At 36.5% G+C, this 12,833-nt stretch overlaps 1 protein-coding gene across 1 annotated transcript in view; it reads right to left on the reverse strand.

The window, feature by feature from the left end:
- CHODL (chondrolectin) overlaps positions 1-12,833 on the reverse strand; it is a 287,033-nt gene that overhangs the window by 273,423 nt on the left and 777 nt on the right. The window lies entirely within an intron of this gene.

Here is a 12,833-nt window from a genome sequence, read left to right on the forward strand (position 1 = left end):
AATCAGCTGGAACCAGGAATGGGAAGTCAGCTGATCAAAATATGTCAAACACCCAACCCTTTTCCCAGATAACACGTTTGTGCATTTAAAAGTTCAAGTAAATATAGAAGCATATAAAGAAAAAGGAAAAGGCTCCTTTGGTCTTACCCATCTCACCTCTGAGTACCCCCAATTCCACAGCCCACTGCAGAGAAAAAAGCAGCCAACAGTTTGGGCTGTACCCATTCAACTGTTTTTCTAGGTTAGGTTATTTACTACTTTGTTCTCAAGACTTCCCTTTACTGTTTTTAAACTTGCTTTTCTTTCTTTATGCTGATGGTTTCCTGTCAGTATTCCTTGTAAGTTATATACATCACTGGCCTTGCATCCAGGCCCTATAAAGTCATTTTTAGTAGTATACTCCATGATCTAACCTCTTAAGGCACTCATATTTCACTCACTTTTTAAAAAGCAGATATTTTATGGACCGGCAAAGCAATCACTTAGAAATATACATCTCTGAAGCCATAATCATTTCATAATTTGTTCCACTTCACAAACAACCACAGCCAGCCTTCAAAGAGGACAATCCTTTAAACCAAATCTCTACCATTAAAGCCGCTTATGGCTATTTCAGATAATGGGAGCTGTCCAGTCTATGATGTGCTCAGTCTCTTCCACTTAGAGAGGATCTCCAGTACTAGTAATTGACTTGAAAATGAGCTCTGCACTAGAAATTCAGCAGTAAATAACAAAAATAAGCGAGCTTACAAAATTTATTGGATTTTCCTTCTGAAGGTCAAAGAATGTATCAAGCACAATAGCAAATGTGCATTTGTTAAACAGTGTATCAAATTCTTGTAAGACTGATGTAAAGCTTATGGTGCTACTATTTCAAAAGAACAGGTTAAAGATATTTCGACCAAACCTACTTTTTCAGTTTGTCTAAATTTCTTAAATAATAAATAATATGCAATAAAGGGAAAAAATATCCAAAGATTTCCCCTAAAAAAAATCCCCCAAAAGATGTCCTTTGCGGACTTTTTTGAGTCATATTTGTGTAGAATCACCCAACTGAGAGTAGAAAATTCCCATGCCTATGGCAAAATGCTTCTCTCTCAACCAATAAGAAATGGGAGTCAGTGGACAAAGTCTTCTACTTCTTAGAGGGATAATTCTGAAGTCCATTCTATACAGTTCCTTGGAGGGTCCCCAGTGAAACTGAGCACTAGTTCCCATAATGCGCCATTTGCCAGCTTCCTGGAGTCATCTTTCAAATAGAGTACCTATTCCCAAATGCTTGTCTCTGCTTTGGGGGGAAATCAAATATATAAAGTGCTTTTAACAGTGCTCAGTGCAGAATATGTAGTTAGTACATGATGTCTCCCTTCCCTGCATCTCCTCATAAATACCATCCATCTACTGATTAATCTGTTTTCTAGTCCTTATCAAGGACTCACACTTGACAAAATAATGCTCTAAATACAATCTCCAATAAAACGGCCACTAGCCACACATGGCTATTGAGGACTTGAAATCTGGCTATTCCAAATTGAGAGGTGTTGATACTATAAACTATACAACAGACTATGAAGACTTGGAATAAAAAAAAAAGAATGCAAAGTAACTTGTTAACAATTTTTGTACTGACTGGTTGAAATGATGTTATTTTGGATACAGTGGATAAAATAAGTTATTAACATTAATTTCACCTGTTTGTTTACTGTTTGCAATATAGTTACTAAAAAGTTTTGAGTTACATTGGTGACTTATAATTCTCTTAGCGCTGCTCTAGAAATTGTGGGAAAGAGTTATAGTGTAAAGGAAGGAAGGAAGGGAAGGAATATGTGTAGGTAACTAAGTATATTCAATAAGGTTTAATTATAAGCCACGGAAACAATGTACACTGATATAAACAAAAAAATATTTATTAAAGAATAAAAGAGGTTCCAAAATCTGATCAAAGAACTAAGCTTGGAGGCTGCACAGCCAGGCACCATGTCTGCAGATTGTTTGCAAAAAATGGCTCCATCATTCCCTTTCCTGTATCTCAACCCTTGACAATATGACCTTGAAGGTCCTCCCATTAAGAAGTTGGGTACATTTCTTTACACCTTGATTTTGACCTGGCTTTATGACTTGCCTTGGCCAACAGAAGCAGCAGAAGTGATAGCTGCATCAGTTCTGAACACAGGCTTCACAAAGTTGTCCTTCTTGGAACCCTACTGAGCTGTCATGTGAACAAGCCCAGCCTGGCCTGCTGGGTGAGGGGGACACAGTAGTCCAGTTGTCCCCATTGCCTCAGCTGATTGTCAGCCAAACCACAGAAACAAACCTGACTAGCTGAATAGAAGCTGAAAGCAGACAGACACATTAGTGAGCCTAGAGCCACCCAGTTAAACCCAGTCCAAACTGCTGATTGCACAGAATGAGCTAAATAGCCTACCAAGTTTTGAAATAGGTTGTGTCAAAGATAAATCTGAACACTAGTTAAAATAGTAAGGATAGACTATTCAGTAATAATCATTGCAATGATAAAGAGGATCAGCATGAACTCAACTCAACTCTGATCTATGCGGCAGTGACTGAGAGCTCTTTTTTAAAGAATGAAGGAGTAGGAAGGGGAATGAGCTGAGACTGTGTTTGCTAACTGGCATTTATCTGGAAGAAAAGCAAAATTCTTGTACCTCTATGACAGGAGGTAGTAGTATAAGTTAGAGTAAGGCACTCAGCAGATTGGGAGGGAGAGCTGGAGTTACCTCCCTGAATGTTTATATTTCAAAGAGATGGCTCCTCAGTCCATCTGTGAGAAGAGAGTTCTGGGTGGTTGGAGATCCACTTCTCAAAGAGGGAGAGAAAAGATTTACAACTATAAGCTTTCCAAAGTAATTGCTCTAAGAGAGGAGGTTCTGGGACCTGTTACCAGGTTTGGGCGGGAACAAACAGTAATTCTCCTGGCAGCCTTGACCTTCCTCTGAGGCCTATTGTGATTCTAATTTAATACTGGGTATAGGTCACAAAGGTTTAAGGTCACTAGCCAATATTCTTTAGTACAGGGCATCCCAAAGATTTCCAGTCCATTCTTGGGTCAGTTAAAATCGAAAGGAATCCAAAAAGATATGTTAGGTATTGAAGTTGACTAAATAGCTAATATAAACTCTAGAGCAGTGGTTCTGGATGGGGAAGGTGGGGAGAGGCATCAGATGGCAGGGGGAGGGGTTGCTCTCCATAGGACGGTTGGTGATGTCTAGAGAGAGGTTTGGTTGTCACAACTGCAAGATCCTAATTACCAATGTTTTAAATGAGAAAAATTATAATGTAGCATACATCAACCACAAACCTGCAGCCAATTTCCTAAAACTCTATAAAACACCTCTAAATAAATAACAAACTATCATGTTAAAACATAAAATGTTTAAAATATTACTTCCCAATACCCAAAAAATAATATAGCTAACAATTAGTTGTTTGGTACACAGCAACCTACTGAACATCTCCTAGTCTTAATAGTACAGAAGAGGCGACATAACTGTGGGTGAAGCATTAACAAAACCCTTTGTTGTTTATGAACAAACTTTATAGCACTGTTTCCCTGGAAACCTGAAAAAGGTAGAATGGAAGTGATGCTCCTAGGCAATATTTCTTAAGGTAAAAAATGACAAATTGAATCTGGCAGGAGAGAAACTATACATGAACTACAAATACCTGGTGGGAAATGATAGCTTTGGGCTCCCTGAGTGTGATGACTCTCACAGCTCAGCAGGCCCCTTGCAGGGAATCTGGCGTTTCTGCCTCAAACATTGTAATAAGAGATGTTGGTCCCTATTAGAGACATGAGGCTTTCATGCCAAGATGGACCACATGTATGTGTCTTATTCTCCTTGCAGTTGAACTGTCAACTTAGAAGCCAGAGGTTAGTCCCTTGATTGGCGTGAGGACTGATGCAAGAAGTCTTACTGAAGAGGGATGGCATAAAAATCAAAATATGCTTAGGTACAGGCATCGTTGCTAGCTTTACCCTTTCTGACAGTTTTGATGATCTATTTTGTTTTCATCACAGATATTTGCATTAGTGGTTTCTCTTTTTTAAATAAGTGTACATGTATCAAAAATAAAAATTACAATCTCTCTTCTACACTACATTCTTTTGCACCTAGCCATTATGTATCACAAACCAAAAGTAAACAAAGGGAACAGTCAAACACCATTAGAGAAGCTGGTGACCACAGAGTAGACAGGAACGAAAAATGGAAATCCCAAAATCATTCTAAAGCAGAAAAAAAAAAATGTAAGGATGCTTAGACTTAAAGGTACTTGACATGAACTTTAAAAAATAAAGCAAACCAAGAATAAGTCCTGAATAGTTCCCATGGGCATATAAATTGATATTCTAGGTTTGTCAGAAATCATTGTACTACCCTGAGTCACCACTACTTTTTCTCAAGTTTTCTATATAAACTTTTTTCCTATGTAAACTTTTAATGAGCCTAACATAAAGAGTAAGTCAGTAAACCTAACATTCTATGACACGCTTTAGAGAGAATAACACTCATCCTGGGCATACAAACATTTGTCATTTGAACTTTAGTTATGAAAAAGAACTCGATACAGGTAACTTTCCTTACTGAGTTCTAGGTATAAATTCCACACCCTCATTTGACAGCTAACATTACCATTTGTACATATCAAATGGCTTTGCCAAAAAAAAAAAAAAAAAAGGTTCAATATACCCATGACTACATAGCTGGTTTTGGATGATAAAGCTGCAGGGCTTTTTGCTTTTGTTTTTGAAGATAAAAAAAAAAAAAAAAAAAAAAAAAACATAGTTTTCCAGATAATTAAAGTGATATGTTTAACAATCTGCAATTCTAATTTATTTTCTAGACATACATGAAAACTTTACCAATAGCCTGTAGCAGCACACTTACACTGCCACAAGTTTATCGATGCATTCTAATCAGTCAGTTACATCCTCCCGGGTGTGTAAGAAAGAGCTATAAGTGGACATGGAGGAGAAAGAGGCAAACTATCCCACCTGATTGCTGAACGCTATAGTCTTCTCCACCAAGTTCATGTCTGACCAGGAAATAAATAATATGGCCAAAACTGCCTCCATTAGTGCCACTCCTTCTGTGGCGATGGAAAAGAGCCTCCCTCAAATGCTGACTGAGGGCACAATCCATGTGGGCCCCTGGCAGAGACGACTGGACAGACTCCCGCTATCCAACCGGGTCTTCGGAGAAGACTAATCAAGTCTACTAGTCATGCTACATTTGAATACTAATAAACACTTTCCCTGTGACAACAGTGCACTAGATAGAGAACTCTGAATTTGTTTATACTCCTATCATCGATTCCTTGAGGATATGCATGAACCGTATCTTATTACGCTTTTCACTCTAAGTCTTACATATAGCCTGACATTTAAACTTAATGAGTGAATGAGTGAAAAAATGGTTGAATGAGTAACAGTATGGTAGCTAATTAGTCTCAGAAGCTACTGGAGATACAGCTACTCTATCAGGATGTTTTTAGCTGCAATCAACAAGTAACAGAATAGTAGACCAAGATGGATTAAATGAAGTAGACATTATCTCATTTACAAAGGAAGTAATTCTACAGTAGGTACAGTTATTCAATTATGTCATATCAGTCCAGGTTTTTTCTATCTTTCCACTCTTCCAGCCTCGGTACGTTCGTGATGTCCGCCCTCATAGTCACAAGATGGCTACTAAAGCTTCAGCATCACACCATCACAAGAATAAAGAACAGCCAAAACATAAAAGAAAAGAGCAAGCAGAAACAAAATAATTTGTCTCATAGGTTCTCCACTCTACCACACCTTTGCTTACCTCTCACTGGACTGAGTCACTTGTCAGTTATTAAACTAGACAAAGAACAGAAATTTCCCATTACTGGCAGAGAATAGTTCTCTATGGTTAGGCAACAGAGGTACATCCTCCTTGCCCTACTCCACCAAATGAACAAAATGAGGATTCTGTTTACATGGAAGAGAAAGAAATGACTATAATCCACAGTTATTTGCACAGCTCACTAATAGCATGATATATAATAGATTCTGAAAAGTCAGGACACTCTCAAATCATTCATTCATTTAGTCAATGAATATTTGTTGAGCAACTACTATGTGACAGCTCCATCTCTGATGTATCAGTGAACAAAATATAACTTCCAAACCTCATGGAATTTACATTCTAGAAGAGGAAGACAGACAATAAATATGATAAATAATAAGATATATCATGTATACATTTCATATTTATGAAAATAAGTGCTTTTTTGTTGCTTTTTATTTTTTAAAGATCAGGGTAAGGTGGAGCTGGGTGGAAGCTTTGAAGAGGGTGACCAGAGGACTCCTGACATTGTGACAATAATTTGAAGGTGAAAAACCCTAAGATTAAGGCCTCCTGGCCCGAAAAAATGAATGATTCTGGGTACCAAATGGCAGAAGCTCAGACTGTTGCCTTGCCAGCCCAGCCTAATTTTTCAGATGACCTTGAAACAGCTGTAATTAAAATGAAAGAACACATCAGAAGATCAATAAAGCAAAAACTGAAATACTATGTTGAATACATGCAGAAAAAATTTTGGTTGTGCTCACTGACACATTAGAAGCAAATAAACTAGATTTCTAAGATTAAGGAAATTGTGTTGTTAAAAAAAATCTATGAACCAAAACCCAAAAAACCATGTGACTCTGAGCCATTTTACATCCATAAGCCTACAAACAGCTGCAATATATATATATGCACTCCCAAACAGAACATATTTCCAAAACCCATTTCAGATGTGGCCAAGAAAAATAATAGACAAGAAAGGTCCTTCCATAGAGCAGAGCAGGGGCCACACAGAGCAATGGATAAGAATTTCCTCCCAAAGAGCAGAAAAAGGGTCCAATCAGGAAATTTCCTCCACTGCAGGAGTACGGGTCGTTGAAACTCCTGCCCAGCTGGTCTCCATCAGTGCTATGGATCAGTGACTGCTATTTCCCATTCTTCTCTTTTCTGAATAAGAGTTCTGATTATCTGATCTACATGAGCCACATCTGGACTTGAGTGAAAGAGCTGAACAGCACCTAGGCATTGTGAGATTTGAGCTGAATATAGCAACTAGAAAGAACTTTGAGTTGTCTCCTCTGGCAGAAGGGGTGAGTGTGCTCTGTGCTTTGCTTAAAGAAAGGATGAGTATGAGAGATATGCGCAGAAACTAGGCAACCAGAATTGCAGGCTGATATTCATCCACCCCTGATTCCTGGGCATGTAATTAGGTTATACTTCTCAGTCTCCTTGACAGACTGATGTAACCATGTGACTAAATTCTCAACAGTGATATATGAGTAGATGTGATATGTGCCTGCCTCTTCAGGCCTTAAACAAGGTATATCTCCTCCACATTGTTCCCTTTCCACTAGCTGAAACCTAGATGTGGTGAACAAGCTTTGACCATGCACCTGAGGACAAGGACCCAGAGGATGAAAGAGTCACAAGATAGAAGAATCCTGAGTTCCTAGATCATCATGTGGAAGAGAACTGCTAACAACCTAGAGCACCCCTGACTACTACATGAGAGAGAAATAACCTTCCCATTTCCTTCAGTCAGTGATTTTCTAGGTCTATTTTCACAAGAACTTAGTCCACTCTAACACAGGAATTTAACTCCCTGGCTAATGCAGAAATTATCTTCTATATATTTTAAGATGGCAAAAAGAATATAATATACTTTAGAAAGCCTTCATCTTAGTTCGCGCTGCTATTACAGAATACCACAGTCTGTGTGGCTTATAAACAATACAAATTTATTGCTAACAGTTCTGGAGGCTAAAAGTGCAAGATTAATATGCTGGCAGATTCAGTGTCTGATGAGAACCCACTTCCTGTTCACAGCCATCTTTTCGCTGTGTCCTCACGTGGCAGAAGAGAGCACTCCGGGGTCCCATTCATGAGGGCTCCACATACATGACATAATCACCTCCCAAAGGCCCCATTACCTAATACCCTCACATTGAGGGGAAGGATCTTGACAGATGAATTGGGGAGGGGGACAGGGTATAAACATTCCGTCTACTGCGGCTTTCTTTCAAAATAGCTAAAATGTTTAAAGTTTTAAAACCACCATTTTCCAGTTACTTTGAAAAAAAAACTATAGTGAAACTCCTCATTTCCTACAGATTATAGATAAGTGAATCATTACTATACTGAATTATGTAAGATTTCGCAGAATAATAATAATGAAAAAACAGGAGAGAAGAATATTATTTGCCAATGTGGTACTTACACATCATTACAGTACTACAATTAAAATGCAAATATATTTCAAAACCATTAAAATCTCCATTCCAAAAGCGATTGCTTAATGTCTGTTTCTTGCACTAGGCAGTAAATTTCTCAAGAGTACAGACTCTGTTTTGCTCTCTACTTTATAATGCTTGGCACAGTATCTCACATGTAATAAGCATTTAATAAAAATTTGTTGAAGGATTGAATGACTGAATGAATGAAAAAAGCATGTTTGTTAATTTTAACTTTTGTGGAAAAGTAACATTTGGTAGAAATAAACCAAAAAACAAAAAAGTTATATTCTTTTCACTTACCCTTAATGTTATCATCTTCCATCAACAATCTTCCTAAGTTACAGAAAATTCTGAAAATTTTAAATTTTAAATCCTGAAATTTTAAACTTTATTTCTAACTCAATGAGTGCACTAAAAGTTAATTCAAACTCTACCTTGAGTATTCCATACCTAGACATCTGATACTTATACAATGAAATACAAAAATAAACCTCTGGTAAAATATTATGAAACAGACTCTTTTCTAACTAAAGACATCAATCCTAAACTTTCCTGTTATCACCCTGAATTGAACAGTGGGAATTGTGTACATTACTAAAGACTGGATTTGGCCCAGCGTGGAAAAAAAAAAAAAATCAATAGCTTGATAGTTACCTCCCAATCTGCTCCCAGCAACGCCAACAGTGAATTTATCCATAGACTGAAAATAGGTTTGGTTTATTCTGCTTTTACAACAGAACAATGGATCAGCAGACAGCTTACCTATAATGTTAGCATTACTGAAACCATAGGTGGTAAATCCCTTTAATGCAAATATTTGTATCCCAAACTTTGAAAGGGATGCTTGTCTAAGCTTAAAGGAGCCATAATTTTAAGACTTTTTTTTTTTTAAGATAAAGATTTCAACAGAACAGAACTAGACTCTGTCTAGACTTCTGTTAAAAATCAGACTTTTAGAAAATGGAGCCACAAAACTGATATAAGCCTGCTACATTGTTTAATCTGATTGCAAATTTTAAAAAACATATGTAAGTTAATTTTTGCTTTCTTGTTTATTAAAAATAATAGTTCAAATAGGTATTTTAACCTCAAATATATTCTTTAAGCGAGCATTAAATCTAAGATTACATTTAGTTTTCAGTGTTATTAATCAATTTTAATTTTTAATATCATTTATTCACTTACACATTCATTCAAGAAATATTTATTGAGGACTGTGCTTGTTGCCTGTTTCAATAGTCATACTCTCTCTCTTAAAAGCCCTGATTTTTGGCTGGGTATATGGATGATGGAATAAAGGCCAGCATCTGGGGGGGCAACCTGAAATGGTATGTGGCAGTTACTAAGAAATCCTTAAAAAGCAGCTGGTCTGTATTCTTTGCCCAGTGTTCTCACCCTCCTCCACCCTGAAGTTTGGAATGTGATTCTATTGAAGGGGCTTATCTTTTGCACACAAAGACCCACAACCTAGGAATGAAAGAGCATGTATGCTTGAAGACTCTGTGGATCAGAGTCACCACACTGGCCCTAGACTGCCCAACTCAAGACTTTAATGCAAGAGAAAAAATAAAGTCTTATCTTTCAAAGTCACTGTTATCTGGGGATTTTATAGTGAAACCTAGTCCTAACTGATATGAGCACAGTTATAAGATATCGTGTTAAAATAAATACAAGATGAGTAAGGCGGAGTCCTGCACACAACCAGGTTAAAATTTAGCAATGAATACCGAAGTATAAAGAGTACCAGAATGGATGATGATAGTTTTGCCTGTTTGTTATGTTTTCAAACAAACTCCCTTCTTCTATTAACAACCACTACTTTCCTTTGGATAAACTCCTCTCTCATAACATGAGATCAAATTTTAATTCCTATAGCCCCATTCCTGCGGCATCTTCAGTCATTTGGGGAGGTAGGATGGGGCAGGGGGCAGGTAAAAAGGTAATGCAAGCCTGTCCAATTATAGTACTAGCCATTGTCCTAGACAAGAAAAAGCTAAAGTTCATCACCACCAAACCAGTGTTATAAGAAATATTAAAGGGACTTAAGAAAAAATATGAATAATAAAATGGCAGTAACTACATACATATCTATTAACAATTACTTTAAATGTAAATGGATTAAATGCTCCAATCAAAAGACACAGGGTGGCTGAATGAATAAGATCACAAGACCCTTACATATGCTGCCTACAAGAGACTCACTTCAGATCAAAAGACACACACAGACTGAAAATTAAGGGATGGAAAAAGATATCTCATGAAAATGAAAACAAACAAAAAAAGAAAGATGGAGTAGCATTACTGATACCAAACAAAACAGACTTTAAAACAAAGGCTATAACAAGAGACAAAGGACCCAGTAATTCCCCTTATCTTCAAAACACTAATTTGAAGAGACATATGCATCCATATGTTCATTGCAGCATGGTTTGCAATGGCCAAGACATGGAAGCAATCTAAGTGTCCATCAATGGGTGAATGGATAAAATTGTACATACATATATAATGGAATACTACTCAGCCACAAAAAGGAGTGAAATTTTGCCATCTGCAACAACATGAATAGACCTAGAGGGTTCTGTACTGAGTGAAATGGGTCAGAGAGAGAAGTACCATGTGGTTTCCCTTATATGTGGAATCTTAAAAACTAAATAAATAAACAGAAACAAAAAATCAGGTACTGTAGTTTAATAAAGAGATAATCATAATCTGAAGTAATGAATACAGAGTATTTTCTTTTAATAAAAAGACAACACTAAAAAGTACTAGCCATTATAACTGATTGAGGAATGAGCATATGTATTAAACACAGTCATTTAGAATCCAGCTGTATTAACAGATATAACAACGAGATGAATAACAGAACAACCCACAATTCCATGCTTACAAAAACATCTATCATGGGTCTGTAAGTCAGCTGGGATTACTCAGCTTTAGGTTACAGATTGGGCCCAGGTCTGCTCTACATGTCTCTTACCCCCCTTGGACCAGAATGGACTTTGAAGGACGGACTGAAAAAAAATGGATTAAAATCAAAGAGAAATGCAAAGAACCTCTTGTTTGGTGAATAAATGATCCATTGACCAAAAAAAAAAAAAAAGGCAAGAGATTGTAGGCAGGATGGAATAAGTGCAGAATATCTGTTCAAAGTTAGAAACCGAGGCAAAATATTTATTTTCAGACACTGTAACAGACAAAACAGAAATGTGATCCTAAGTCCTAAGTAGTACGGAAACAAATGAGAAAAACAGAGAACAAATTGCAAGATGGTAGATTTAAACCGAGCTATATAAATAATTACATTAATTATAAATGGATTAAACATACTGATTAAAAAACAAATTGTCAGACTGGGTTAAAAAAGCAAGACATAACTATGTTGCCTACAAAAAACATTAATACAAAGACAGAGCAGGTAAAAACAAAAAGGGGAAAAGATACACATGGAAACACTCATCATAAAAAAGCAGGTGCAGCTATATTAACATTGAATAAAGTAGATTCCAGGAGAAGAAATATTACCGGAGAGTAAAAAAAAAAAAAAAAAAAGAGTGCCGTGTTCATCAAGACATAACAGTCCTAAATGGAAAACCACTTGGGCAATTCTACTCCTACGTATTTACTTACAAGGAAAAAAACAAACAAACATAAGTATACAAAAAAGACTTTTAAATGAATATCCATAGCAGCTTTAGAATAGCATTGCCAAAACTCCAAACTCAAATTGTGAAATAATATTCAGCAATACAAAGGAATTACCATTACGAAACATCATTGGGAATCTCAAAAACATGCTGAATGAGAACAGCCAATCACAAAAAAAATACATATCGTTTAATTCCAAGTACACTAAGTTCTAGAACAGTAAAACTTGTCTTTAGTGATATAAGTTAGATGGTGGGCTCGACTGGGAAGAGGCATAAGGGAATTGCAGAGTTGTAAAAATATTCTCTATCTTTTTTGAGGCTGTGATTACACAAATATATGCATTTCTCAAAATTCGTCAACTGTACTTTTAAAATGGGAAAATTTTATTTCTATAAATTATACCTCAATATGTTGACATTTAAAAAAAAAAGGGAAGTGTTTTAAGAAGAATAGAATTAAACACCATAGATAACTCTGAGAACTGAAAAGTACTTGTTTCGCTACAAGGAAATTGTGAGACTTTAGAGACCACTTTTGTTGAAAAAAATAGGTAGAATCCAAGATGCAAGGCATTTTAGTCATATTTACCTGGCATGAGAAATTCAAACAGAAAACGCATGAACTTTTCTATTTCAATTAGTGCTTATCTACCTTTGATGTGCATAGGAATCGCCTGGAGATCCTGTTAAAATGCAGGTTCTGATTCAGAAAGTCTTGGGTGAGAGTTGATATTCTACATTTCTAACGTGATAACAAGTGATGTGGATGTTGCTGTTTCATGTACCACAATACTTTAAGTATCAAGAGTATTGACGGTTTATATCCAGAAACAATTTGGTCTAGAAGTTCCCAAGATCAACGATATCCATTCCTACCATTAGTCAAACGTAACTTA

The sequence above is a fragment of the Rousettus aegyptiacus genome, unplaced genomic scaffold (assembly GCF_014176215.1).
Source record: "Rousettus aegyptiacus isolate mRouAeg1 unplaced genomic scaffold, mRouAeg1.p scaffold_m13_p_4, whole genome shotgun sequence".
NCBI lineage: Eukaryota > Metazoa > Chordata > Mammalia > Chiroptera > Pteropodidae > Rousettus > Rousettus aegyptiacus.